At 36.8% G+C, this 27,376-nt stretch overlaps 1 protein-coding gene across 3 annotated transcripts in view; it reads right to left on the reverse strand.

Annotated features, from left to right (window-relative positions):
- LOC134741803 (uncharacterized) overlaps positions 1–27,376 on the reverse strand; it is a 154,848-nt gene that overhangs the window by 86,747 nt on the left and 40,725 nt on the right. The gene's annotated exons all lie outside the window — the stretch shown is intronic.

A 27,376-nucleotide genomic window follows, 5' to 3' on the forward strand; every position in this document is an offset into this window, starting at 1 on the left:
CCCCTAATATTTATTTATTTATTCATTCATTCATTTATTTATCATTTATTCATTCATTGATTAATTTTATAACACAGTAAAGAACATGGGTCAAAATCATATAAAATATAATAAATACAAATAAAAAAATCATTAATCCGTATGATATTTTTATACTTTCTTATTTTTAGTTTTAATTGTGTGTCGATAGATAGCAGTGCCTACAAAATTTACTATTACTTATTTATTTAAACTTTATTGCACATGAAAAGTGTACAACAGGCGGACTTAATGCCATTATAGGCATTCTCTACCAGTCATCCATAGGGCTAAACAGAAAAGCGTCAAGGTGCTGCATCAAAACAAAATGTTGTTATGTACTAAATCTGAAATTTTTCACTTTTCAAATTGTTTTTAGTGAAGTAAATATGTACTGATAAACTCACAATTCTGGAAACACTTTTAAAAATAACTAAATAAGTAACTTTTTTTATACAGACTTTTTTTTAACTTATTACGAGTATCAATTAATAATTACCATTCTGAGAGCCATCCTAATTGAAATAAGATTTCTATTTAGCCCCAAGCAGCAAATTTAACAAATCTGAATCGTACAAATGCATGTTTGTTTCCTTTTTTCATTTCACAATATGGGAGAGTCAATTTTTGAAGAGGGTGTTTTTTCGTACCAAAATACGTCGTTCGAAAAGATTAACTGTTCTTCAGTCAAAAATACCGTTTCTGTGTCCACTACCATTGAAGATAGAAGCCTAAGTAATGTACTATATATTGTATCGTTAATTAAAATGTAATGGTAAATCAATAGACAAACCAGATTTAGGGAGGTATCCTTGAGCCATACAAAAACAATGCCGCGCGGGACAAAAAAAGTCTTTCTTGGTTTAAATAAATAACGCATTATTTTTTATAAATACTTACGTAAACCGATTCCTTAAATAATTCTTTATATAAAAATATCATGTATTTGATAACATCCAAACTTATGATTTTTTCTTTGAGCCAAACCGCACGTGGGACACGCGAAATAGCGGTAGATTTCGCCGTTTTTAGGGTTTGAAATTCGATTTTGTCACAAACAATACCTACTTAAGACGGTTCCCTGAGCCAGAAGGCGAAAAATCTCCTTATATGATCATGTTTTTCTAAGAGGCGTTGATATTCGTAGACCTGGAAAAAATATTAGTTCTTGATATTATCTTTAACAACATCTTCCGATACAGGAATTATGGCCCTTTGCTCGATACAATTAATTCCCAAAGTAACCTCTAACTCGGACTTTTAATCCAACTTTACTCGGTTATTTATTATTAGATACTTTAAACAAAAAAAAGAAGAAAAAACAATCTTAACATAAATTTATAAAACCTATAGACATGTTAACAGCTGTTGGATCTCAGAATAATAATAAATAGATAATAAATAAATAAATAAAAAATAAATAGTAATTTCATAGCTTTAATTTCGATATTGTAAGGTAACGTTTTTAAAATAAATAAAAACCGACAAAATTCGATCAAAATTGACACTTGGCGCGTATGTTCTTTCCCGTTCTTTCTTGCGAAATGTGACAAAGACAGTGGCAAACCGATGGAACGGCCTTAGGGACAAAAGTATATTTTATTTATTAGTTTATAACATATACAATGAAAATATACCCATAACGATACTGTTCGTTCAATATATTTGGAATTATAGCCTTGGGACAGCAAACAATTCAATTCAAAACAATTCAATTTTCAAATGAACATTTTTTGCTGTCCCAAGGCTATAATTCCACAGCACAGTCTGCAGAAAAGTTGGGGGACACACGACACGACAGTAATTTCTATGGATTAATCTAACTTCTAATGCTGAAAATGACTTTTTATTTAGCTGTGTGGAATTATACGTAATTAGTTATTCTACTCGTAGCTAAGTTTTAGGTGCCAACCCTCGATCCGCCTAGTCTGCGGGCTCTAGGGACAAGCCGCTAGTAAATTGAGTTTACAAGTTTTATAACATTCAAACAAAAGTAAATGCAAGCTCTGAGTGGTTTTTTGAAGTTGTCGATATTTTTATAGAAGAATAATAGTCGCTAGGGATTCCAGGCCCGCGTTTACTAGTTTCAGGTGGTTTTACCGAAGTTTCAAACAGGCGTGACTAACATAACATTGGAGCATTTATTCTATCAATATAAACTACCTAAATATAATTTTAAACATAAATTTGCTCTCGCGATTAGATAAAACCTTCGCGAACCTTCAAATCACACCTTTTATCAAGCAGATTGACAGTGATATCTCCCGTTTACCACTGCTGCTACAACGACGCAGCAGTAGCGCTGCTGCGGTCGCAATCCGAATAAAATATTTACTAACCCCAATGCTAAAATATCCTAAAATAATGCTTGCTGACTAATCTGACTAATACAAGATACCTATGGACCATCAACTATCGATGAAATTGTGCATAAATGTATAATCTGACATCCAGTGGAATGAGCTAAAAGATAATATTATTACCTTATATGCAATATTAAAGCAGGCTCATTAGCATTACATTGATGAACTCCAACATTTAGTTTACCTACAAAACTAAATACACCTATTCTATCAAATGCGTACCGGTAACTACCTATATACCTGTGCATATTAATAATTATAATTATTAATATGTGTCGATTATCCACCGTCAAATTATGATCAATATTTGAGTCCTCTAATGTGGTTTAGATACAAATCAACACCTAAAGTGGATCCATCTTATAGTTGTTAGTTATTGTCATTTCGGAGGGTAGCAATTTACTATTCCTTTCTTCTTTTTATGGATACAAAAATGACAAACTTATTAATCAGTAGTTAGAGTAACGAGAGAGACGCGGCCGTATGTATAATTATGTATAGTGGCAATTAAAGTATATAAAATCAACAGATGTAGAGCCGTATTTGCGCAAATATGACGAAATTAATTGTTATACCATTCAATACAAGAGCAAATATAAAATCAGTATGTGAACAGTCCTTTAGTCGACAATCTACGACAGTACCTATACACCTACTTACACTTCAAGTATAATAAACACATGTTATTAATGAACCGTTTTAAAATTACCCATTAAGGTCATGAGCGTCCTCATAATTGCTAGAATCTTCTGTTCTCAGGCGTTAAGAATGTTTTAGCAAAATGAAAGTGTTGCTTGCAAGTCGCAGTGCTCCAAGATTAATGAATCCGTAGTGGGAGCAACTTCATTAGCGATATAAACCGCAAACACTCACTCTCGGTAGCGGTTACATACTGTGTAGTTATAGCAATGGCATCGCCAAACTTTGTTCAACTAGGGAAGATTTAATAAGTTATGTGTAATGTAATACACAATAACATATAATACATGTAACATGACTTAGAGATAATAAGTTAAACATTCTTACTACATAGGGAGTAATATAAGCCATTAATACTCTCTTTATGTCTGGGTGGAACAACACCCTTTGAGCACGTGTGACGTGTGGTATTTAAGTAGTGGGTTCTGAAACGCCGATAACGAGCGAAGCCGATGTATATGCGCAATTTGCTTGGACAATTATCAGATTAAACGCCATTATTTTGACATGATGGCTATATTTCGTTGAGTTAATTTGTAAGTAGGTACCAGAAATTAACAAATTTTCTTAGAATCACGCCTCAATACCTATAAATTTAAAGTATTTTGGCCGAAAAATAAGGAAATTTCCACCAACCCATTCTAGTTGTTACTGTATTGCCTTGTGAATTATAACATTATCACCTTTATCACTATTTCCGCTTTGGAATAAATAAGCAAAATAAACAATAGCTTTGCAGCAGCATAATACAAACAATTGTATTTCCTCCACGTTACGTCTATTTGTACTTAGAACAGTATATGGAGCAGACGGAAACGGTACCCACGTGAGATATAATTGTTGTAGCGAAAGCAAAAAACACAGGTAAAATGATATCATGGCAAAAGTTGAGAAAGGCACCCGGTTTGCTAACGACACGGCGGCAGCAAAAAGTTCTATTGACAAAGTACCCGTGGGAAAATGTATTAAAAACCACTAGCTTTTTTTAAAATACAACGTACTTACCTACAGGTTTTAATAAAACATAGAACAAAAATATAGAACAAAGCGAAAATGCGACATTTACAACAATGAAACATACCTAGATGGCTACAAAAAACATTTATGGTGCGAGTGCGAGTTCGTTTAACTCGCGCACCGAGGGTTCCGTACAAATTTTAAATTTTCTCATGTAACTATAATGACGAAAGACTTGACCAGAATCACAATTGTAATGGCTAAGAATAATTGTGTACAGCGCCTTCTATCGGCAAATTGGCTAACTAATTTGCGCGACCTGTATGTATGTTGGTTTTTTAAAGGATAATTTTTTATCATGTGAACCGATTTCAACAATTTTTTATCTATTTAAAAGAAGGTGTTTATAGTGTAATCTCATAGAAATTTCAATTATAATAAATACCCGCAAAGGGGCTTCCAGGGTCCATTATGTAAACATACTGGTATGCAAATAAAGATCTCTATCTCTATCTCTAGTAAATATTTAAAAAAAAGTTTTCTAGATAGAAGTGTGATTATAATTTTCCTGTAATATTTATGATAATGTTATTATTACGTAAAAAAATCATAATTTTTCGTTGGTAAACTTCGGAGATAAGGGGGGGGGGGATGGTATTTTTTTTCACATTTTCCTTCATAACTCCTTTTTTTCACTACAAAAAAAAAATTGTTTTGTAATGTTCAATTCGAGCTCTTTCAAATGATATCCCACTCGACCTAGTAACTAGACTTCCCCCTCTTTATATTGGGCATTTTTCATAATAAAAAAATAATAATAAAAAAAATCACTTCCAATGTGTTAAGGTTAGCGCTGTTCATAACTATTCCAAACTTCAAATCGATAGCTTCAGTAGTTCTCGAGATATTTAGCAATGTGACAGACAGACAGACAGACAGACAGACAGACGGACAGAGTAGCACCATAAGGGTCCCTTTTGTACCTTTTTGGTACGGAACCCTAAAAAGCAACATACGTCGTCGGGATGTATTATAAATTCAAAATACGCGATATAATCCGTTTTCATAGTTTTAACTCAAAAGCAGCCTATTAAAGACTACCTCCGTTTTCAGAAGTCGAGTGAAATAGAATACCAGAACATTAAAATAAGCGACGTCAATAACAATAATGTAGCATTGAAGTCTCGCCTAATTGAGCATTGACAAAGGACAGTGGGTTATTATGAAATGATGCGTAACAACGACCTTTTTGTGCCATGCTGTAAAGCGCAGACGTCCCGTCCGTGCCACCGTGTCGTACGCGTAAAGTACTTACGTGCTATACCCTGACTTTGTGTCAGTGACAATTGTAAAACATTGTAAACAATTGTTGTGGGTAGCTAGACAACGATCGGAAGTACAAAACTTCGCTATGAAACTTGACGAGACTCAAACATATTAAAATTATTTATATAAGTAAATAAGATAAAAAATATTCGCACTTAAACTATCGTGACATATTTCAAAAAAAATAAATAATAATAGTGGTTTTCAAATAATAGTGAGTAAAAACCGTACTGATAAATATTTTATAGAAAATATTACTGCCCATCCTATAAATATATGCTTTTACCAGAATTCGTAATCATTTAAAACAATTCCAACCAATCATTTAATACGTTGGATTTCTGACCAAACGCTACTACACAGAATTGTTTCGGGAACGATGGACTGCCCACAGCTTTTGCAAAAAATATATTGGACTGTTCCGCGAAAGCATTCTCGACTAGCTAATTTTCGGCCTTTCTTATGTAATATTTATAGAACAAATGTTGGTTCTCATAGTTTAATACCTAGAATTTGTACGAGTAGAGAGCATAACTTATTATATAAACAGAACAGACTCGACATGTTAAATATGACACAAAATCAATTCAAAACATATTTACATAGATTCAAGATAAAACCGTAATTCCAATATATCTATGTGTAACTTTTTAACCGACTTCAAGATTTCAAAGGAGGATTTCAATTCGGTTGTATTTTTTTTTTTTTTTTTTTTTTTTTTTTTTTAATGTTTGTTACTCCATAACTCCGTCATTTCGGGACCGATTTTGAAAATTCTTTTTTTGTTTGTAAGTATATACATACAGATTGGTCCCGTTTTTGTCAAAAAGCAGTTCTGATGAAGGGATCCATGAGGAATCGAGGGAACTCCTCAAATTTTAGAGGCATACATATAGTGATTTTAGTATTTTCATCAACAAATCAAGCACGTACATTTAAAAAAGTGACATTTGATGAAGTGGAACTGCTGATGATGATCAGCACGGAACTCTTCAATGACGCATAGTTCACGTTTGGCGATTTGTCCTCTTCGTTATGTTTGTTAAGCAAGTTAGGTTTTCAAGAAACATTTTTTTCAAGCTCGAGCTGATGATGGGATCCATGAGGAATCGAGGGAACTCCTCAAATGTTAAAGGCATACATATAGTGATTTTAGTATTTTGATCAACAAATCAAGCACTTACATTTAAAAAAGTGACATTTGATGAAGTGGAACTGCTGATGATGATCAGAACGGAACTCTTCAATGACGCATAGTTCACGTTTGTCGATTTGTCCTCTTCGTTATGTTTGTTAAGCAAGTTAGGTTTTCAAGAAACATTTTTGTCAAGCTCGAGTTCTGATGATGGGATCCATGAGGAATCGAGGGAACTCCTCAAATGTGAAAGGCATACATATAGTGATTTTTGTATTTTTATAAACAAATCCAGCACTTTCATTTTAAAAAGTGACATTTGATAAAGTGGAACTGCTGATGATGATCAGAACGGAACTCTTCAATGACGCATAGTTCACGTTTGGCGATTTGTCCTCTTCGTTATGTTTGTTAAGCAAGTTAGGTTTCAAGAAACATTTGTCAAGCTCGAGTTCTGATGATGGAATCCATGAGGAATCTAGGGAACTCCTCAAATGTGAAAGGCATACATATAGTAATTTTTGTATTTTTATAAACAAATCCAGCACTTCTATTTTAAAAAGTGACATTTGATAGAATAGAATAGAATAGAATAGTTTATTTTACAATCAGATTTACAAAACATAGTTACCAGGGGCCCCCGCACTAGGTTGCACCTGTATCGCGGGGAACCAGTTACATTTGTACAACAGAATTTTGTTTCGTATGCAAGTCATACTTTATCATATAACATAAATTTAAAATTTAAATGTAATACTTAAAACTAAAAACTTATATAAACTAGGGTTAGGTGACACTCTGTATAATAGCTTCTGTCTCTGTGTAATTCAGTGATTGAAGTAATTTAAAAGTAGTATTTTTGGCCTCGTTTACAGTGCTGTTCCTTAAGACACAAAGCTTGAGAATGGCGTTATAGGATGCTGCCTTTATGTAGTCCCCAAAACGTTTAGAAAAAGCAGATGATACTTTAGGTACCGGTAAATTAAATATGCGTTTTTAAGGAGCGAATTGTAACAAGTCAAGTACTTGGATGAAATATGCGTAAGCACAACTATTTTATGCAGAAACAGGTGACGAACAGTTAGAACCCTCGCTTCAGCATAGAGATCTGATGTTGGAAATCGAAAGGGCTTCTTAAACATTACTTTTAACACGGAGCGTTGGGCTCTTTCGAGTTCAAGCATCGTGGTCTTAGGTGCTCCACCCCACACTGTAATGCAGTAACTGATCACTGGTTGGCATAGCGCAGTATAGACCATTTTTAGCAAAGGCTTCAGGCTGAATTGCGGAGCTTTTTGAAAATGAAGATGGATTTCCTAACTTTATCAGCGAGATTATGAATATGATGTTTAAAATCTAGTTTTTCATCAACTAATAAGCCCAGGTACTTAATAACGTCTGTGCGCTGGATATGATCCCAATTACAAAGGTTAGTGGAAAAATCATTACATAGGTGAATTTTTATTTTTGGGTCAAAAGATGGTTTCGATAAGGCAGTTTTATGGAAGCATATGAATTTGGTTTTATCACTGTTTAGAGTTAGGAGATTGGTACGAAACCAATGCGCTGCAATTTTCATGCCGTGCTCTGCTGTAGCGATGACTCTTTCCCAGTCCTTGTCATTGAAAAGTATTACGGTGTCATCAGCATAACATATTACTTCAGAATTTGGAATATGGAGTTTTAAAATATCGTTGATATAAATTGTGAAAAGGGTGGGACCGAGAATGCTGCCTTGTGGAACGCCGAACTTAATAGGCTCCTCTGGACTTTTGTGTGAGTCTATTTTAACTTGCTGACTTCTTCCAGACAGATAGCTTTCAAACCATGACAGCGGGACGCCACGTATACCAACGTTTTGCAGTTTCCGGAGTAGAATCGGAATTGATACCGAATCGAATGCCTTAGCAAGATCTAGGAAGACGCCGATGCATTTTAAATTGTTGTCTAAGTAAGAAGAAACAAGGTTGACTAGAAGGGAAGTGGCGTCTTCCGTGGATCGATTCCGTCTAAAACCGAATTGTCTATCAGAGAGGAGACCGAAGTTTTCCAAGTATTTAACGAGTCTGGAATTTACGAGCTTTTCTAGAATTTTGGAAAAAGCACTAAGGAGGGATATGGGCCTGTAGTTTCCGGGAATGTCTTTTGCTCCGGCTTTGTGAATTGGGGTAACGGAAGCTGTCTTCCATTGATCAGGGAAGTAGCCTGAGCAAGGCTAAGATTATAGATATGAGTAAGTGGCTCACTGATGATATACCTTATATATTTTAGGAGTTTATTACTAATCCCGTCTAAGCCTGGTGCGCTGTGGTCTTTTAGCTGCATAATAATGAATTCAATTTCTCCAAAGTCGGTAGGCTGCATAAAGAAAGATAAATTTGAGGCATTGAGTGGTTGAACTTTATTGGCAAGACTTTCCTCGCTTTCCCCTATTTGTGTGATTATTTGTTCAGCTAAATTTTGTCCCACAGATGAAAAGAATTTGTTACAATCACTTAAAGATTCCTCAGGGTTTGACGTGGAGATGAGTGCGTGGGCTTGAGTGTTTGACTTATTCATGTTGCATATGTTTTTAACGGTTTGCCAGAGCTTTTTTGTATTGGTGGAGTTTGTCGAGAGTTCATGTTTTTCATGTTGTACCTTAAGTTTTTTTAAGAGATCGTTGCAGAAATTTTTATATCTGATATAAAAAATTTGAAGGACTGCATCATTCGGAAATCGTTTTGCTTTTGCATGTAACCTGTCGCGGTGCCGAATACAACGGAACAGGCCAGGAGTCATCCACGGCTTCAAAGTGAATTTAGATCTAGGAATCCTTACTTGTTTAGAGTGTTTATCGATGGCGTTCCAAATTATTGTCACCAAGGAATTAGTTGCTACGTTAACATCAGCTTCATCCAACACTTTTTGCCAATTTGTTTCTGAGAGCTCCCGAGCGACACTTTCATATTCGATTACGGTTTTTAATCTGCTGGGCTTAAAATAACTAAAGGAATGCATTGATATTTCGACAGCTGCAGCTTTATGATCAGTTACATTAAAGTCACAGACTAAACCAGCAACCAGTTCGTTAGTTTTAACAAATATATGATCCAAACAGGCTTCTTGGCGCGTAGGCAAGGTAATTGCGGGTGACAGACCATGTTCAGTAAGTAAGCAAAGATATTCGGTTACGTAGGCACGTTGGGCTAGAATATCAATGTTTATGTCGCCGGCCAGGACTATCTGATTGGCATGGCTAAGTGAGTTAAGGATACTATCTAGGTCTCGAAAGAAGCTGGTCGGACAATAAAAGGAAGGGGATCTGTAGATACCCAGAATAGTAACCCTGTTCGGAATGTCCACCATCAAACAACATGCTTCGTCAAAGTGGGGTTCAGATACGTTTATCATCCATCGGTCTCTAATGAAAATTACGACACCGCCGTTTTGGTTATTGTTATGGGTTGAGAAGTATGAGGAATATCCTGGGATGTGGTCTATCAAAGCCGTGTCTTGTAACCTGCATTCAGTTAAGACCAGCACATCGAACTCGACTTGTGTACGGTGCAAGTTTAGTAGGAACATATTCAAGTTTTTGTTTATTGCTGCGAATATTATATAGGTAGCTTTCTGGTCAAAAATGGTACTAAAACATTCAGGGGAAAGTACTTCACGACAAGTTACGTTGCAAACTGAGTCAAGATCGTCTGCCACAAGTACACTATTCATTAAGAGAGTATATAAATAATAAATAATAATAATAAAGCCATTTATTCCATATTTCACATAAAAACGGTAATTACAATTCTGATGTGTTGTTATTTTGGTTGTTAGTTTCTTTTTCCCTAGGGTTAATGTTAGTATGATTAGTTTATATATTATAAGTTCAAATGAAATATGGACCCCTTATTGGGTAAAGGCCTCCTCCATCTTATGCCATGTTTCCCTGTCTTTGCCTTTATACATCCAATTGTTTCCTGCTATGTCTTTTATGTCATCAGCCCACCTTCTTTTTGGTTTTCCAATTTTTCTCTTCCCGGTTGGCCCCTTCCATTGTGTGGTTGTTTTGGTCCATCGTTTATCTGTGTAACGTGAGATGTGGCCAGCCCATTTCCACTTTAGTGTGAGTGCATGTTTAAGCGCGTCAGTAATCTTTGTTCTATTTCTTATGTCTTGGCTTTTTACTTTTTCTATTTTTCTAATATGTAGCATGCTTCGTTCCATTGCCCGCTGAGTGCATTTGATTTTTTGTTTTACTATATCTGTGTACACCCAAGTTTGGCACCCGTACAGTAGACAGGGCAGAAGGCAGGTATCAAATACGGTTTTTTTCATGTGCAGGTTGTAATTTCCTTTCAGAATTTCTTTTAGGGACCAGAATCTATTCCAAGTAACGTTTATTCTTCTTTTGACTTCTTCCTCGTTTTTTGTTTTTCTAAATGAAAGTTCCTTGCCCAAATATTTGTAGTCTGTCACATATTCTATATTTTTTTCATTGATTATGATTTGTCTTTCGCGGCTGTTAGTCAGTATCTTTGTTTTTTCCGCATTCATTTCCAAGCCAACTTTAGTGCTTTCATTATCAAGTGAGATCATCATTTCTTCTAGGTCTTTTGGCTCCGCTAAAATGACAATATCATCAGCAAACCTGAGATGATTTAAATATCTTCCATTGATATTAACTCCTTTTCCCGTCCAGTGTAGGCTGCGGAATACATCTTCAAGTACTGCTATAAATAGCTTGGGCGACAGGGGGTCACCTTGCCTGACTCCACGCTTTATATTTATTTCCTCTCTCTCCCTCTGGTTTCTAATTTTACCTTGCTTGTGCTGTTTGTATAAATGTACTTCAGAATGTTAATGTATTTTTTATCAACATTTGTCCTTTGCAATGCATTCCAAATAGAATTGTGGCTAATACTGTCAAAAGCTTTGCTATAGTCTATGAAGGCCACATACAGAGGTTTGTTGAATTCATAGTGTTTTTCTATTATTTGTTCCATGGTCTGTATGTGGTCTGTAGTGCTAAAACCTGATCGGAAGCCTGCTTGCTCTATTGGTTGCAAGTTGTCAATGGCCGGTGTTATCCTTTTTAGCAGAATGGATGAAAACAGTTTGTACAAGCTAGGTAGCAGACTGATAGGCCTGTAATTTCCTATATCGAGGGGATCTCCCTTTTTGAAAAGTAATACAATGTCTGATGTGCACCACTGTATTGGTACAGTTTCTTCCTCCAGAACCATGTTAAATAACTTTGTTAGATGGTGTATTATAGCGGGTGCACCTATTTTAAGAGCTTCATTGCATATTCCGTCAGGACCAGGACTTTTTTCGGCTTTTAACCTTTTTATATGGTCAAATACTTCGGTGTCTTCTATTGGTATGGTGGTGCTTGTTTCGTTGCTGATATGTGTCTGCGGATTTGTAATATCCTTGTTCTTATTACTGTATAAATTTCTGTAGAAGTTTGTTGCGTGATCTATAACATCTCTTCTTGATTTTGTTTCTCCTGATTCCGTTTGAAGTTTTTGTATCCATGTTTTGTGCTGGTCTAATTCTTTGAACGCTCTTTTAGTGCTTCTATGCTTATTAAGGTTTTTCGTGATGATTTCGTGCCTATGATTTTCATAATCTTTTTTGATTGACTTCTTAGTTTCTTTAAATATTCTGCTTAGTTCATTTTTCATGTCTTAAGTCTTAAGAGAGTAAAAACCTATATTATCAGCAGTAAAAAAGATAGCGTTGGCTGAGCGTGCATTGTGTACGATATGGAACAGGTTCATCGGTGTGATTGGTGAGCATTTGCACATTATAATAATACTGTTGCAATTATGGGAGTAACCGGAATGCCGTAAGTTTGACCATTTTTTTATTTTTTATTTATGTCGCCGGCCAGTTGATGAAGTGGAACTGCTGATGATGATCAGAATGGAACTCTTTAATGACGCATAGTTCACGTTTGGCGATTTGTCCTCTTCGTTATGTTTGTTAAGCAAGTTAGGTTTTCAAGAAACATTTGTCAAGCTCGAGTTCTGATGATGGGATCCATGAGGAATCTAGGGAACTACTTAAATGTGAAAGGCATACATATAGTAATTTTTGTATTTTTATAAACAAATCCAGCACTTCCATTTTAAAAAGTGACATTTGATGAAGTGGAACTGCTGATGATGATCAGAATGGAACTCTTTAATGACGCATAGTTTACGTTTGGCGATTTGTCCTCTTCTTTATGTTTGTTAAGCAACTTAAGTTTTTAAGACATATTTTTGTCAAGCTCGAGTTCTGATGATGAGACCCACGAGGAACCGAGGGAACTCCTCAAATGTGAAAGGCATACATATTGTGATTTTTGTTTTTTTATCAACAAATCCAGCATTTACATTTAAAAAAGTGACATTTGATGAAATGGAAACTGCTGATAATGATCAGAATGGAACTCTTCAATGACACATAGTTCACGTTTGGCGATTTGTTCTCTTCCTTATGGACCTAGACCTAAACTTGGACCCGGACTCGGACCCGGACCCGGGTCTGAACATGGACCCCAACTCGGACCCGGACCCGGACCGAACTCTGACCCAAACTTGGACCCGGACAGCCGGACACGGACCTGGACTCTGATCCGGACCCGGAAATGCTAATAGAAAAGTGGCTTAGGTGGGTCACAGAACAGAACTGCTATCAGAAAAGTAGGTTAGGTTAGAGCTGTGACCCTTACAGAAACGAAATGCTATCAGAAAAGTAGGTTAGGTTAGGTTAGAACTGCGACCCTTACAGAAATTAAATGCTACTAGAAAAGTGGATGGTTTTACCTCCTTTTCTACATTATTAGGCAAAAGATGGTGTCTTTTTCATTTCATTGTCTGGAATCTAAGAGTGCACCATCAACAATAAGTGAACTTTCAGCGGCATCCCCCATTGAAGTCGGTTTTTTTTTCTTAAAAATTATTTCTTATGTTGTAATTGTTTAGAATTCATCATTTGCTCCCTAAATAACTATACGTAACAAGTGTAAACTTATACTATCTTGACTACGGATAGTATCAATCTCACTAGTTACTATGATTAGTTATTTCCTGTATTCCACTACCTAATATCAGCATTACTTTGATTTATATTTAGTACTTTAGGATTAAAAAAAAAATCATATGTAAGCAACATTTCTGTTACATGCATGCCGTGTTTGCCTGTAATTGGGTGAATACTCAAGCAATCTTATTTTATAACTCGTCATTACGTACAAAGTCAAGTTTCGGCCACTTTAATAATACTGTTAATAACATGGTAATCAAAATATTTAACCAGTTAAATCCAGACATAAAGAACTGTAAAGATTTTAGAATATTTGACAAAAAATAAAAAGGCTATACCTACTTTACTAAAAGGCCGTATTAAACAATTAATGAATTATTCGCGAATGCACTGTAACGTAATACGTTACATGTTTCATAAAAATAGACCTTAAGAACTACTACTTACCTAATTAAAAATATATTTACAATTGTTAACTATATTACACACTAAAATATACAACATTACTGTCTTAAAACTGTGTATTCAGGAATATAAAATCATCATCACGCTGATTATTTCAAATATGTCGCGCCATAGTTATAACATTCATTCACAATAGTGTTCACATTCGCGAGTGCTTGAATGAATGCACTTATCGGTGCGCTGTGTCATGTCATCGCGCGCACCCGCTCGCTCGTTCATTCTATCATTGAAGTTGAGTGGAACGCACGTCGCTCATTATCGATCTCTGCTACGGTTCGAAATAACGAATCCGTTATCGAATTTTGACTTCGTCCCTACGCGTCCCTCAACGATTATAAAATCACTGTGGTGTTTAATTATGTTTTAAAGTGTACCCCGAATTGGGTAAGTGGATACATTTTATATGTTAGTTGCTTAGGATGTTTTAGTGTTATTTTATTGCTTTGGAATTTTAACTTACATATTGTAATTACAACCATTTCATAGTAATTGTCATTTAACTAAAGATAAATCACTTCCTCACTATAGTTCTATTCATAGTCGTCATGACCTTTTGTCAACCGACCCTCCATTTTGTATTAAAAATAATAGTTGCATTTAAATTCCTTATTTCGTTAATTTACTTCGCCTTTTTGTAATCTCCGTATCTGAATTGTGAACTTCCACGGCAACACAACTACTATAGTGCTTTCCTTCTTGCCGCTGGTGTTCACAAACGCTTATGGACCGTTTCTAACGCATTGTATGATGGCGCGTTCCAGGGTCCAAAGTCTAGAGTGACTTTTATTGGCTGCCTGCTTGCCGCCCGCTTGCCGTTCTGCTTCTGGCCCTTTCCCCGACTCAGCGCCACACAGTTACGAGCTGCGCTGAACTCAGCGCCGACCCGAAAGACCTGCGCCTACCACCTCGGCACCGTCAGGGGAGTACTTTGGCCGCAAACGACTAGCGGAATCCGATCTCGACAAGTATTAGCGCGAACCACGACATTTTACCCGCTTTTGACCATCTGAGCTAGTTGTGGTAATAAATATTTTTATTGAACGTTCTTCTGCCTACTCATTTCAAATTTCCCATTCCTATCGGGACAATTAGTAGGTCAGAACAATCCAAGACGCGACACTGGCGCCCTTACACGTGGTTAATACTTATCGGATTCCGTTTTTCTTCGTGCCTTGTAGTTAGTGTATGTTTGTGGTTTTTTTATTGTGAAACGTTTTTTTATTTTGCCTTCTTTTTCTTCTTGGGTTTTTTCCTGCTACTGAGGTGTACAAAGTTTCAGTATTTTATATTCTGGATTTAATTTTTTTTTAAATTTGTGTAAAACCAATTTTTTTTTATTCAATATTAATTGGTTACGAATACCGAAATTGTTTTGTACTTACCACCTTTTGTGAATCATTTTACTGACGTATCAACCAGTACACATTAGTAGCATTGCTTTTTTTTCTCCTAACAGTTTTATTTTTATTTTTACTTATTTTAATTTAAAAAAAAAAACCAAACGTTCATCATCATCATTTTAATTGTAACAGAGCGGAGAACTAGAGTTGATTATAGTTTTAAGTAGTTGCTTTTGCTTTGTACCACTTACCCAAAATATTTATTTGGTTCATCATGCTGTCCGTGAAGTACTTATCTCTTCAAAAGCCAGAGCTGGAGTATGAAGTGCGTATTAGAGGCGTCACTCCGGCCTCATCCGTTGAGGAACTACGCAAACAAATTGTCAAACTTTCAAAGGACTTTCCTTCAGAGCATATTTTAGAGTCTCCACTCGAAGCTTCACAAGACCTTAATGGCTGCTTGGAAGTTCTCACTAAAATTCAGTCAAATTTAGATAGTGCTGATCTCACTATTCCTGTGCTAATGAGAACACAAAACATGCTGAACCATTTATATAACCGTATTGCGAGGATAACGCGTAGTGATGACGTTAAAAAAGAATACGATGAAGTCGTTAAAGAATTTGACCTTCTTACGAAAAAGTTTAAGACCCTTCAGGCAAATAAACCTTTTTCAAGCACTGCCGGCGCGGGTTCCGCCAGCTCCTTTGGATCTGGACCTGCGGTCCCCGAGCTCCAGAACGTGATCTCGGTGACATGCGACCGTACCTCAGCCGATCTTGCGAAATTAAAATTTAACGGCACAACTTGCGTGCGCTCTTTTATTCAGCGTGTTGATGAGTTTATAAAAGCCCGAAATATTCCTGCTAGTAAGATTTTAAATTACTGTACTGAAATTTTCCAAGACAATGCCTTGCATTGGTATCGGTCTGTAAGAGACAAGGTAGATTCTTGGTCCGAATTAGCAGCCCTATTGAGGAAGGACTTTGACCAGTCAGATTATGACTACAGACTGGACACGGAGATTCGTGGTCGTACTCAGGGAGAACGCGAGAGCATCACTATTTATCTCTCTATCATGGATGGTATGTTCTCGCGTTTGTCCAATCCTCCTTCAGAGGCAGAGAAGTTAAGAATCCTTCTTCACAATATTAGGCCTTGTTACGCAAGTACACTAGCAGCATCATCTACCGAAATCAGTACAATAGATTCCTTACGCTCATTGTGTCGCAATTACGAGACTTATCATTCTCGACACTCACAGTTTCAGGAGCCACCAAGAGTGACTTCTGACACTGTTGCACCCGAATTTGCGTACTCTAGGGAATCAAATAAAAGTACAAATAAATTTAACAACAACACATATAATAAGCAAAACTATGCATTTAACAATAATTATAATAAAGGGCAATATTCTAAGAACACCAATTATAACCAAAATCAAAATAAGGCACAACAACAAAATTATGTACATTCCGTGTCCAATACAGCTCAAAACAATAAACAACAACCGTATTGCCCAAGGTGTCGTAGCAATACTCATCATATTCGGCAATGTCAGGCTAGTAGGGATGTGATTTGTTTTAAATGTGGCATGAAAGATGTCAAGACTCCCGATTGTCCGGTTTGTAATAAAAATAAGAACAAAGGTACAAAAAACTAGGTGAGCGGAATTGTAGTCATTTTGATAAGCAAGATTGGGACTCTTGGCTATCGTTCATCAAAACATTTTCTACGTCTTATCGAATATCTACAATTCTGCAGAATAAGCCTCTCTTTGATACTAGGCCTTATGTAAATATTAAAATTAACGACATGGATGCTTGTGCTATGCTAGACTCTGGTGCTGCAGTAACTATAATCGGTAACAATGCCCACCTCGATTTAATAGACTGCACCTTGCAACAGGGTGTCTGCTCTTCTTTAACAGCAGCTGGCAATCACCCTCTAAACTGTATCGGGCACATGAATTTACCCATCACTTTTGAAGGCCAGTTCCATGTAATAACAGCTCATGTGGTCCCTGAAGACCCTACGAACATTATATTGGGAGTTGACTTTTGGCGTGCGTTTCATATTTGTCCCAAATATGTAGGAAGTATAAAATTATCGAAAGGCCCTCTTGACAAGGTAAACGTGACCAATGAATCTTTTATTAACTCTTACGAAAACTTAGTCGAATCGCAAAAGTCAATTGCTGATAATGTTATAGCTCAATTCAAATCCATATCTATGGAAGAGAAAGGTTTAGGTAGGACTAACCTAATCACACACAAAATAGATACAGGTGACGCTCAACCTATTAGGCAACGTTATTACAGGATGTCGCCTGAAAAACAGCGCATACTAGTAGAGCAAGTGGACGAAATGCTTACTCTTGACGTTGTCGAACAATGTGAGAGCGCGTGGTCCTCTCCGGTACTTATAGTGACTAAGAAGAATGGACAGCCCAGGTTCTGTCTCGACAGTAGAAAGCTCAACGCTGTGACTAAACGTGACGCGTACAATTTGCCATACGTTTCGGAAATTCTTGATAATCTCCGAGACGCAAAGTACCTGTCCAGCGTTGACCTTTCTAAGGCGTTCTGGCAGATCCCCATAGAACCTTCGGATCGCGATAAGACTGCTTTTTATGTACCAGGGCGTGGAACACTAAGGTTTAAAACCACCGCTTTTGGTCTCACTAATGCGCCTGCGACTCAACAGCGTCTAGTAGATTTGTTGTTTGGCGACATGGAACTTAAAACTTTCGCGTACTTAGACGATATTATCATTATTAGCTCTTCCTTTGAAGAACACGTATCTCGCCTTTTGCGCGTTTTAAACAAGCTCAAGTCAGCCAACTTAACAGTAAATTTTGAAAAATGCCAATTCTTTCGTAGCGAATTAAAATATTTAGGCTATGTTGTCGATTCTCGTGGTTTGCGTACGGACCCAAATAAGGTAGATGCCATTTTAAATTTCCCTGCTCCGAAAAGCAAAACGGAACTGAAACGCTTTCTCGGTACAGCAACGTGGTACCGACGTTTCGTTCCAAACTTCAGCACGGTAGCCGGGCCGCTCAATAGTTTGACTTCGAATGGCAAGAAAGCACCGCCGTTCAAGTGGACGCCCGAAGCCGACGCGGCTTTTAATGCTTTGAAGGAATCTTTAGTTTCTGCGCCAGTCCTCGCTTGCCCGGACTATTCTAAGCCCTTCGAGGTACACGTTGACGCTAGTAACTATGGTCTTGGCGGCATGCTGACACAGACTATAGATGGAAAGGAACACCCTGTAGCCTACATGAGCCGAGCTCTCACCGGTGCGGAGAAAAACTACAGCATCACTGAGAGGGAAACACTCAGTGCAATTGTAGCGCTCGAGCACTGGCGCTGTTACTTAGAGAATGGTCAAAAGTTCACGCTATATACAGACCATTCTGCGTTGAAATGGTTTCTTTCCTTGGAAAATCCAACTGGCAGACTTGCACGCTGGGGAGTCCGTCTAAGTTCATTCAACTTCGAAATTAAGCATCGTCGTGGCGTTGACAACGTGATCCCAGATGCTCTGTCACGTGCTGTCCTCATTTCTGCCATCTCCCTTGCAAATACGATAGCCAATACTAAGGATGAATGGTTCATTAAAATGTATAACGGATGTCTTAAAAGTCCAAATAATTTTCCAAATTTTTTAATAAAAAATAATTCTTTATACAGACTCTCTAAAAACATATCACAACTCACCTCAGAGTTCGCTTGGAAGGAGGTTGTTCCCAGTGAATTCCGTGACAACATCATATCCGAAAACCACTCTGAACCGACTGCTGGACATCTCGGCATATTCAAAACGTACAAGCGTCTGGCATTGTCATATTACTGGCCCGGGATGCATCAGGACGTCGTTCAATTTGTTAACTCTTGTACCGTTTGCCTGGCATATAAGTCACAAAATCACACTACGTTGGGAGAAATGGGACGCCCCAAGCAGTGTAGTCGCCCCCATCAAATGATCTCGATTGATTTTGTAGGACCACTTCCAGTTTCTCGAAAACAGAATAGTTATATACTTGTCGTGACTTGCTGTTTCACAAAATATTGTACCATATTCCCTCTTCGTCGCGCTACTGCCGACGCAGTTGTTAAAGCCTTAGAAGACTCAATTTTTCTGGTACACGGTATACCACAAACAATTTTTTTAGACAACGGAAGTCAATTTGTTAGCTCAGTCACAGACGCGTTATTTAAGAAATACAAGGTGCCTAATGTGTATTACACACCAAAGTACTGTCCCCAAATAAATTTAGTGGAACGTTTCAACAAGACTATTGTCACTTGTCTGTCCACGTTTGTAGGTAACGACCATAGATCCTGGGACACTTTTATCCCAAAGATTCAATTTGCGATGAACAACTCCGTAAATGAAGTGACTAATTACTCTCCGTCTTTCTTAGTTCATGGTAGGGAGCTGATCACCTGTGGATCGCACTACACTGACACAGACCTAGGAGATGAAGTTTTGTTCTTGCCGCGTGACATTTATGCTGAGAACTTGGGATGCCTCGCTTCGGTATTTAATGATGTACAAGCCTCACTGTGGAATGCACATGTAAAGAATACCATGCATTACAATTTGCGTAGGAAACCAGCAGAATATAACGTAGGCGATATAGTATTTAAGCGAACTTACGTTCTTAGTGATAAGGATAAATATTTTAGTAAGAAGTTAGCACCTAAATATTTGCAATGCAGAGTTGTTGAAAAGCGTTCACCGTTAGTTTATATCTTGGAAGATATGGCAGGCAAAAATATTGGAGCCTGGCATATAAAAGATTTTAAACTTTATAATAATAGGTAGATAGGCACGCCTCCATGAACACCTACTTTCTAGCATGAGTCACAAGCTATGCCAGCTGATGCCTCGATTTTCATGAATGTGTGCATCAACAGCATTTGTAAAAGTTGTTGCTGTTTTAATGAAAGAGATATTTGGAAGAATGAATGAAAGTTGATAGAATGAATCTGTAAGTGCTAGGGATAATGAGACGGATTTTGCTTAGACCGAAATCCTTACCCAGAGAGGGGGGTATATGTAACGTAATACGTTACATGTTTCATAAAAATAGACCTTAAGAACTACTACTTACCTAATTAAAAATATATTTACAATTGTTAACTATATTACACACTAAAATATACAACATTACTGTCTTAAAACTGTGTATTCAGGAATATAAAATCATCATCACGCTGATTATTTCAAATATGTCGCGCCATAGTTATAACATTCATTCACAATAGTGTTCACATTCGCGAGTGCTTGAATGAATGCACTTATCGGTGCGCTGTGTCATGTCATCGCGCGCACCCGCTCGCTCGTTCATTCTATCATTGAAGTTGAGTGGAACGCACGTCGCTCATTATCGATCTCTGCTACGGTTCGAAATAACGAATCCGTTATCGAATTTTGACTTCGTCCCTACGCGTCCCTCAACGATTATAAAATCACTGTGGTGTTTAATTATGTTTTAAAGTGTACCCCGAATTGGGTAAGTGGATACATTTTATATGTTAGTTGCTTAGGATGTTTTAGTGTTATTTTATTGCTTTGGAATTTTAACTTACATATTGTAATTACAACCATTTCATAGTAATTGTCATTTAACTAAAGATAAATCACTTCCTCACTATAGTTCTATTCATAGTCGTCATGACCTTTTGTCAACCGACCCTCCATTTTGTATTAAAAATAATAGTTGCATTTAAATTCCTTATTTCGTTAATTTACTTCGCCTTTTTGTAATCTCCGTATCTGAATTGTGAACTTCCACGGCAACACAACTACTATAGTGCTTTCCTTCTTGCCGCTGGTGTTCACAAACGCTTATGGACCGTTTCTAACGCATTGTATGATGGCGCGTTCCAGGGTCCAAAGTCTAGAGTGACTTTTATTGGCTGCCTGCTTGCCGCCCGCTTGCCGTTCTGCTTCTGGCCCTTTCCCCGACTCAGCGCCACACAGTTACGAGCTGCGCTGAACTCAGCGCCGACCCGAAAGACCTGCGCCTACCACCTCGGCACCGTCAGGGGAGTACTTTGGCCGCAAACGACTAGCGGAATCCGATCTCGACAAGTATTAGCGCGAACCACGACATTTTACCCGCTTTTGACCATCTGAGCTAGTTGTGGTAATAAATATTTTTATTGAACGTTCTTCTGCCTACTCATTTCAAATTTCCCATTCCTATCGGGACAATTAGTAGGTCAGAACAATCCTAGACGCGACACTGCTTCTGCTGCACTGCGAAATGCTATCAGAAAAGTAGGTTAGGTTAGGTTAGAACTGCGACCCTTACAGAAATTAAATGCTACTAGAAAAGTGGATGGTTTTACCTCCTTTTCTACATTATTAGGCAAAAGATGGTGTCTTTTTCATTTCATTGTCTGGAATCTAAGAGTGCACCATCAACAATAAGTGAACTTTCAGCGGCATCCCCCATTGAAGTCGGTTTTTTTTTCTTAAAAATTATTTCTTATGTTGTAATTGTTTAGAATTCATCATTTGCTCCCTAAATAACTATACGTAACAAGTGTAAACTTATACTATCTTGACTACGGATAGTATCAATCTCACTAGTTACTATGCTTAGTTATTTCCTGTATTCCACTACCTAATATCAGCATTACTTTGATTTATATTTAGTACTTTAGGATTAAAAAAAAAATCATATGTAAGCAACATTTCTGTTACATGCATGCCGTGTTTGCCTGTAATTGGGTGAATACTCAAGCAATCTTATTTTATAACTCGTCATTACGTACAAAGTCAAGTTTCGGCCACTTTAATAATACTGTTAATAACATGGTAATCAAAATATTTAACCAGTTAAATCCAGACATAAAGAACTGTAAAGATTTTAGAATATTTGACAAAAAATAAAAAGGCTATACCTACTTTACTAAAAGGCCGTATTAAACAATTAATGAATTATTCGCGAATGCACTTAACCAAACTTAACTTTACTCTCGACATTATTGTAATGATTTTTTTAATATAGTCCTATTGAATGACATGTACGTACTCTAAGTTTAATATGCATAACGTACATATAATACATAACCTTAGATTAAGCAATTTTAGCATAGTAAGTAGAGTATATTGTATAACTGTATTTGCGTGTATTTATACGTGAAAGCAAATAAATGATCTGATTCTGATTCTAAAGACAGTTAGTATCATTTATTACGGAAAAGCAAGCTTGAACAGGCCAAGTTGACGGGCAGAATATGAACCCGCGCGTCAAATATTAGAACAAAGCATTCTCTTCTTACATAACATTACCTTCGAGCTTCCTGACGTGGAAGATTTCCAGATTCACGCCAAAAACGGAAGGCATTCTTTTATATAGGTACTTTAAAAGTTTTATTCGGCGGCCTGAGGAATTTAACCTTCTCGATCTGGGTCGCGATGAAATCTCGCTGAGACAATTAAGAGCTGACACAAATGAGTCGGCGCTGCGCCGCTAACTGCTTCCTCCGACTTCACAATAAAATAACAGTTTCTATCTACTCCTTGCGCTGTCTGAGTTCTTGGTGCGAACGGAAGCCGAGATGCAGCAACTTTATTAATGATGCGCGGTCGAGCGGTCGATTAATCAATTTGCTTTGCTGTTTCGGTTATATCGTTAACTTCTATTTTCTTTGTTATTGCTGTTTATTTTACCGAGTGCTGGTTGAGTTTGGGGTAAATGCGCCTAGTTTTGAATGTAAAGGCCGATTTATAAAGCACTGTTTAGATTTCAAAACGTAAGTTATATAGGATAAAATCCCATTTCAGAGAAATTTAACTTCTACCTATAAATATATATCACATTTGAAAGACACAACACCAAACTGTTCGTACAAAGGAAACTGCACGCTTTATCCAGGTCACTTTACGATTACTTAAGACGACCGTTTTAATAGCGAAAAGGGCAAAAAGCATTCCACGAAATCCATTGGCGTCCAAAGAACCTGACCCTGACGCACGTTTATGGCAATCGTAAAATAAATCCTGTCGAAGGATGCGAATGGGTAAAGTTTCTGAGGTGATGAACGCGAGTAAGCTGGGCTTGTATTCCCATTAGTTAGCGAGCAGTCCACATATCAGCCTAACTAATGAAGTGATCCGTAATAACGTAACCGAATATTACATTTATACTGGACTGTCTCAAGCGATCGCTTGCTTGCAGTCAGTATCTACTCGATGGCAATAAAAGCCGAGCTCTCGAAGTCGCTTTTCGAAATAGATCCGAGAAGACAATTGGACAGGTCCAAGTATTCCAATAGACTAATCTAACGACACTATCAACTTAACCTGTTCTTGTTACTACTGTTAAGTTATGAGTGAGTTTATTGGTCAGAACCGACTCAAACTAAAGCGACTGTACCATTTATTCAATTCTGTAGTGGTACATACTACATGTTTTTTGTAAATAACAAAGCACTAGTAATAAATACAACAACATACAATATATGTACGGTCACATCACGTCTGAAAATATCGATACGGAAAAATTAGCAAAAATCTGTATACACTACCTCAATATATGGGCAATAAGGTTGTGTATAGATATTTTTGGCACTTTGTTCGTATCGAAAATTTCAGACGTTACTGTACAACAATTTCTTTAAAGCGGACTCGCGAAAAAGTAGTCACTGATGGATTATGGAGGTCTTCAATTTGAATGAAACTTCTTTGAGAATTTTATATCTCAGATATTTATACTGAGCTTCTTGTTTTCCTGGCGCTATGAATACCTACTTATATTAGATGTTCTCAATTTTCGAGCCTACTTTCGAAAGCTTTTGATTTTAGTACCTAGAACAGTTTTGTAATTTGAATTATTGTATCATAGGTACCATCAGCTGCTAAACTGCATGGCGATTTTATCAATGAATTCATTCATAATTTCTCCATGCAATTTCGCAGCTCACTTCACATGTAAGTACATGCTTTTCTTTTTCAATTCAAATTAATTAAAGGAAATGTTCCTTGAATCTCTTGTTAGACTCAGTGGCAGTATATGGCCCATTTAATATTATAACACGTTCACTAAGGATACACATTTTAGTACAGAAATTTTAGCGTTAAGCAGTAGGCAACTGGCGTTGTCTGTGTTAACCTTGTTCCGCGATACGTGCCGCCAGAGACGCTGGGCGGCGTCCATAGGCTACGGTAAGTGCTTACCATCAGGCGGGCCGTATGCATGATTGCCACCGTGGTATAAAAAAAACATGGGAAATCGCTGTATACTCGTATGTGCATAGCTATCGCTCACACACCAAGGCGGCGGTGCGGTCCGTATCATTGGGATTATCGCGGAATGCGCCAACAGTTCCACATCGCATGCTGGCATAAAGAGGAAGGAATTTAGTAGGTAATCCTAAGGGGCATGGCACACTGCGTCCGATTCGCACGTCGTTCCGAAGTTTGAGCGAAACAACGCTATGCGCGTATTATTGCGACATCTCGCTCACACGTCGGAGCGACGTGCGAATCGGACGCAGTGTGCCATGCCCCTAAGGCTGTTTGAGCGACAAGGAAACACGAGGTGAGAGTAACTACTTTTCTTGCTCGTCAGTCGTCAACCAATCCCTGAATTGGCCCTCTTCGAACATTTCGACAGCTACGAAAAATTGTACATAATATTAGACTGACAACAGTGAGCCACGCATTTAAGTGTAGGTATGATTCTATTGTGTAAAATGCCCAACAGACATGTGAAATTTTTACTTGCGTACGAGTACTTTTAATTAAACTTGAGCCGCATCGGTATTTTTATTATTCTTCAGAAATTCATTCATAATATGTCTATTCCTTTTGTTTGGCCGCTGAATACATTCCCAGTGATATACGGCCTACATTTATCTCATAACAATAGTTGTATTTGTGGGATATCATCTACATGATAGCAATGATTTTGTAATTTAGGCTACCCTGCCCCACGTTGGGCGCCAGTGTGAGGGGGTAGGTGGATGAGGCCTCACTCAACAGGGTATATAAATCAAAGGCAGGATCCAGGGACGACGTAGTATTTATTTAATGAAATAAAAAGACACAATATGTGCCTTAAGAATCTTAGGATGCAATTAGCGGAGAAGCAGTTAAGCTTATTCAGCTAGCGATGTTCACACACAAAACTGCACTAAACTTTAGATATTCATAATTCATATTGGGTTCCTTTTAATAGACCGATTTTTTTTTAACAAATTTCGTTTCCCAACCAAATCTTATCAACTGTACGTTTGTCAACTCAATCTTTTCCATACAAACATTTGACAAATTTAAAATCAGACATGATCATTGCAAACTGTTACTTTGCAGTTTTTATAAGACCAACTGTATTTTTCCGAAGTGTTTTACTGGGACTATAAATGTTCGCTCAAATTTATTTTTGTCAAATAAATCACTGGACAAAATTATTTTGTCAAAAAATATTTTAATTCAAAAAATGTTTGTTCAAATAAATGTATTGCAAAACCCCTACTTGACAAATAATGTCTATCCAAAACATTGTTATTATGTGTTACGGCTAGGTTAGGTAAAGTGGATGCAGACCAACAGCCCGCATTAAAAAAAGCTACAGTATTACCTAGATAGGTTCGTTAGTTACCTTGTGTTCCTCAGAGCAGAAAATAGAAGCCCCGCCAAGCGGGGCTTCGGCGACCGGTTGCCGGGTCTTGCTTTAAAAAAAGGGATTGTTATCTGCCAGAGAATGAAAATAAAAATCATAAATGAGTATTTTATTTTCAATTTACTTTACTCGAAATATTTTTACTAAATTGAGAATTATTTTAAATATTTGTATTTGTATTAACCAACCAAGGGGAGGCCTTTGCCCAGCAGTTAAAAAAAGGGATTGATATCTGCCAGAGAATGAAAATAAAAAATCATAAATGAGTATTTTATTTTCAATTTACTTTACTCGAAATATTTTTACTAAATTGGGAATTATTTTAAATATTTGTATTTGTATTTGTATACCAACCAAGGGGAGGCCTTTGCCCAGCAGTGGGACACTAAATTAGGCTAGTAAAAAAAAAATGTATTAAATAAATACAAATTTGTGAAATAATAATTGTCGAAATAAGTTATTGCCAAAATACAATAGTTTGTCACGTTTTGTTTTGGTTTTTGAATTCTTTGGTAAGTAACATAGAGTAACTTATACTAGAGCGGTACTGTCATAGCATAGAGTAACTTATACTAGAGCGGTACTGTCATAGTAAATTTTGTAACCCCAGTAAATTCACTGCCATCTGTCTACACACTTTAAAACTAAAAATGAAGATTTATAAAAATACGATAAAATGTATTTAAATATGGATAAATGATTATTTTTATTTGCATTAATTATTTTTATGATTTTGACCCATGTTCTTTCACTGATATGCGTTAAAATGGTTAAATAACAAACGAAACCGTCAACGCCATCTATACGACAGTAGGCCAAAGCTAGTAGCGCCCTCTGAACGAGAATCAAATTTTCGTGATTTTCGAGGCACGTTTTTTCCTTAGACTGTATCCATCTATAACGGAGTTATATCTATCTTGGGTCATAGTAAATTTTGTAACCCCAGTAAATTCACTGCCATCTGTCGACACACTTTAAAACTAAAAATGAAGATTTATAAAAATACGATAAAATGTATTTAAATATGGATAAATGATTTTTTTTATTTGCATTAATTATTTTTATGATTTTGACCCATGTTCTTTCACTGATATGCGTTAAAATGGTTAAATAACAAACGAAACCGTTAACGCCATCTATACGACAGTAGGCCAAAGCTAGTAGCGCCCTCTGAACGAGAATCAAATTTTCGTGATTTTCGAGGCACGTTTTTTCCTTAGACTGTATCCATCTATTACGGAGTTATATCTATCTTTGGTAAGTAAAACATCTTTTTTTTGATTACTGTTACATTTGTCATGTTTTGTTATGATTTTTGTATTCTTTGGAAACCAATAATTTTGAGTAATTTAAATTTGGTAAAATAAATGTTGCCGAAGTAAGAAAATATCAATTTTTTTGCATATCG

The sequence above is a fragment of the Cydia strobilella genome, chromosome 1, assembly GCF_947568885.1.
Source record: "Cydia strobilella chromosome 1, ilCydStro3.1, whole genome shotgun sequence".
NCBI classification, from domain to species: domain Eukaryota; kingdom Metazoa; phylum Arthropoda; class Insecta; order Lepidoptera; family Tortricidae; genus Cydia; species Cydia strobilella.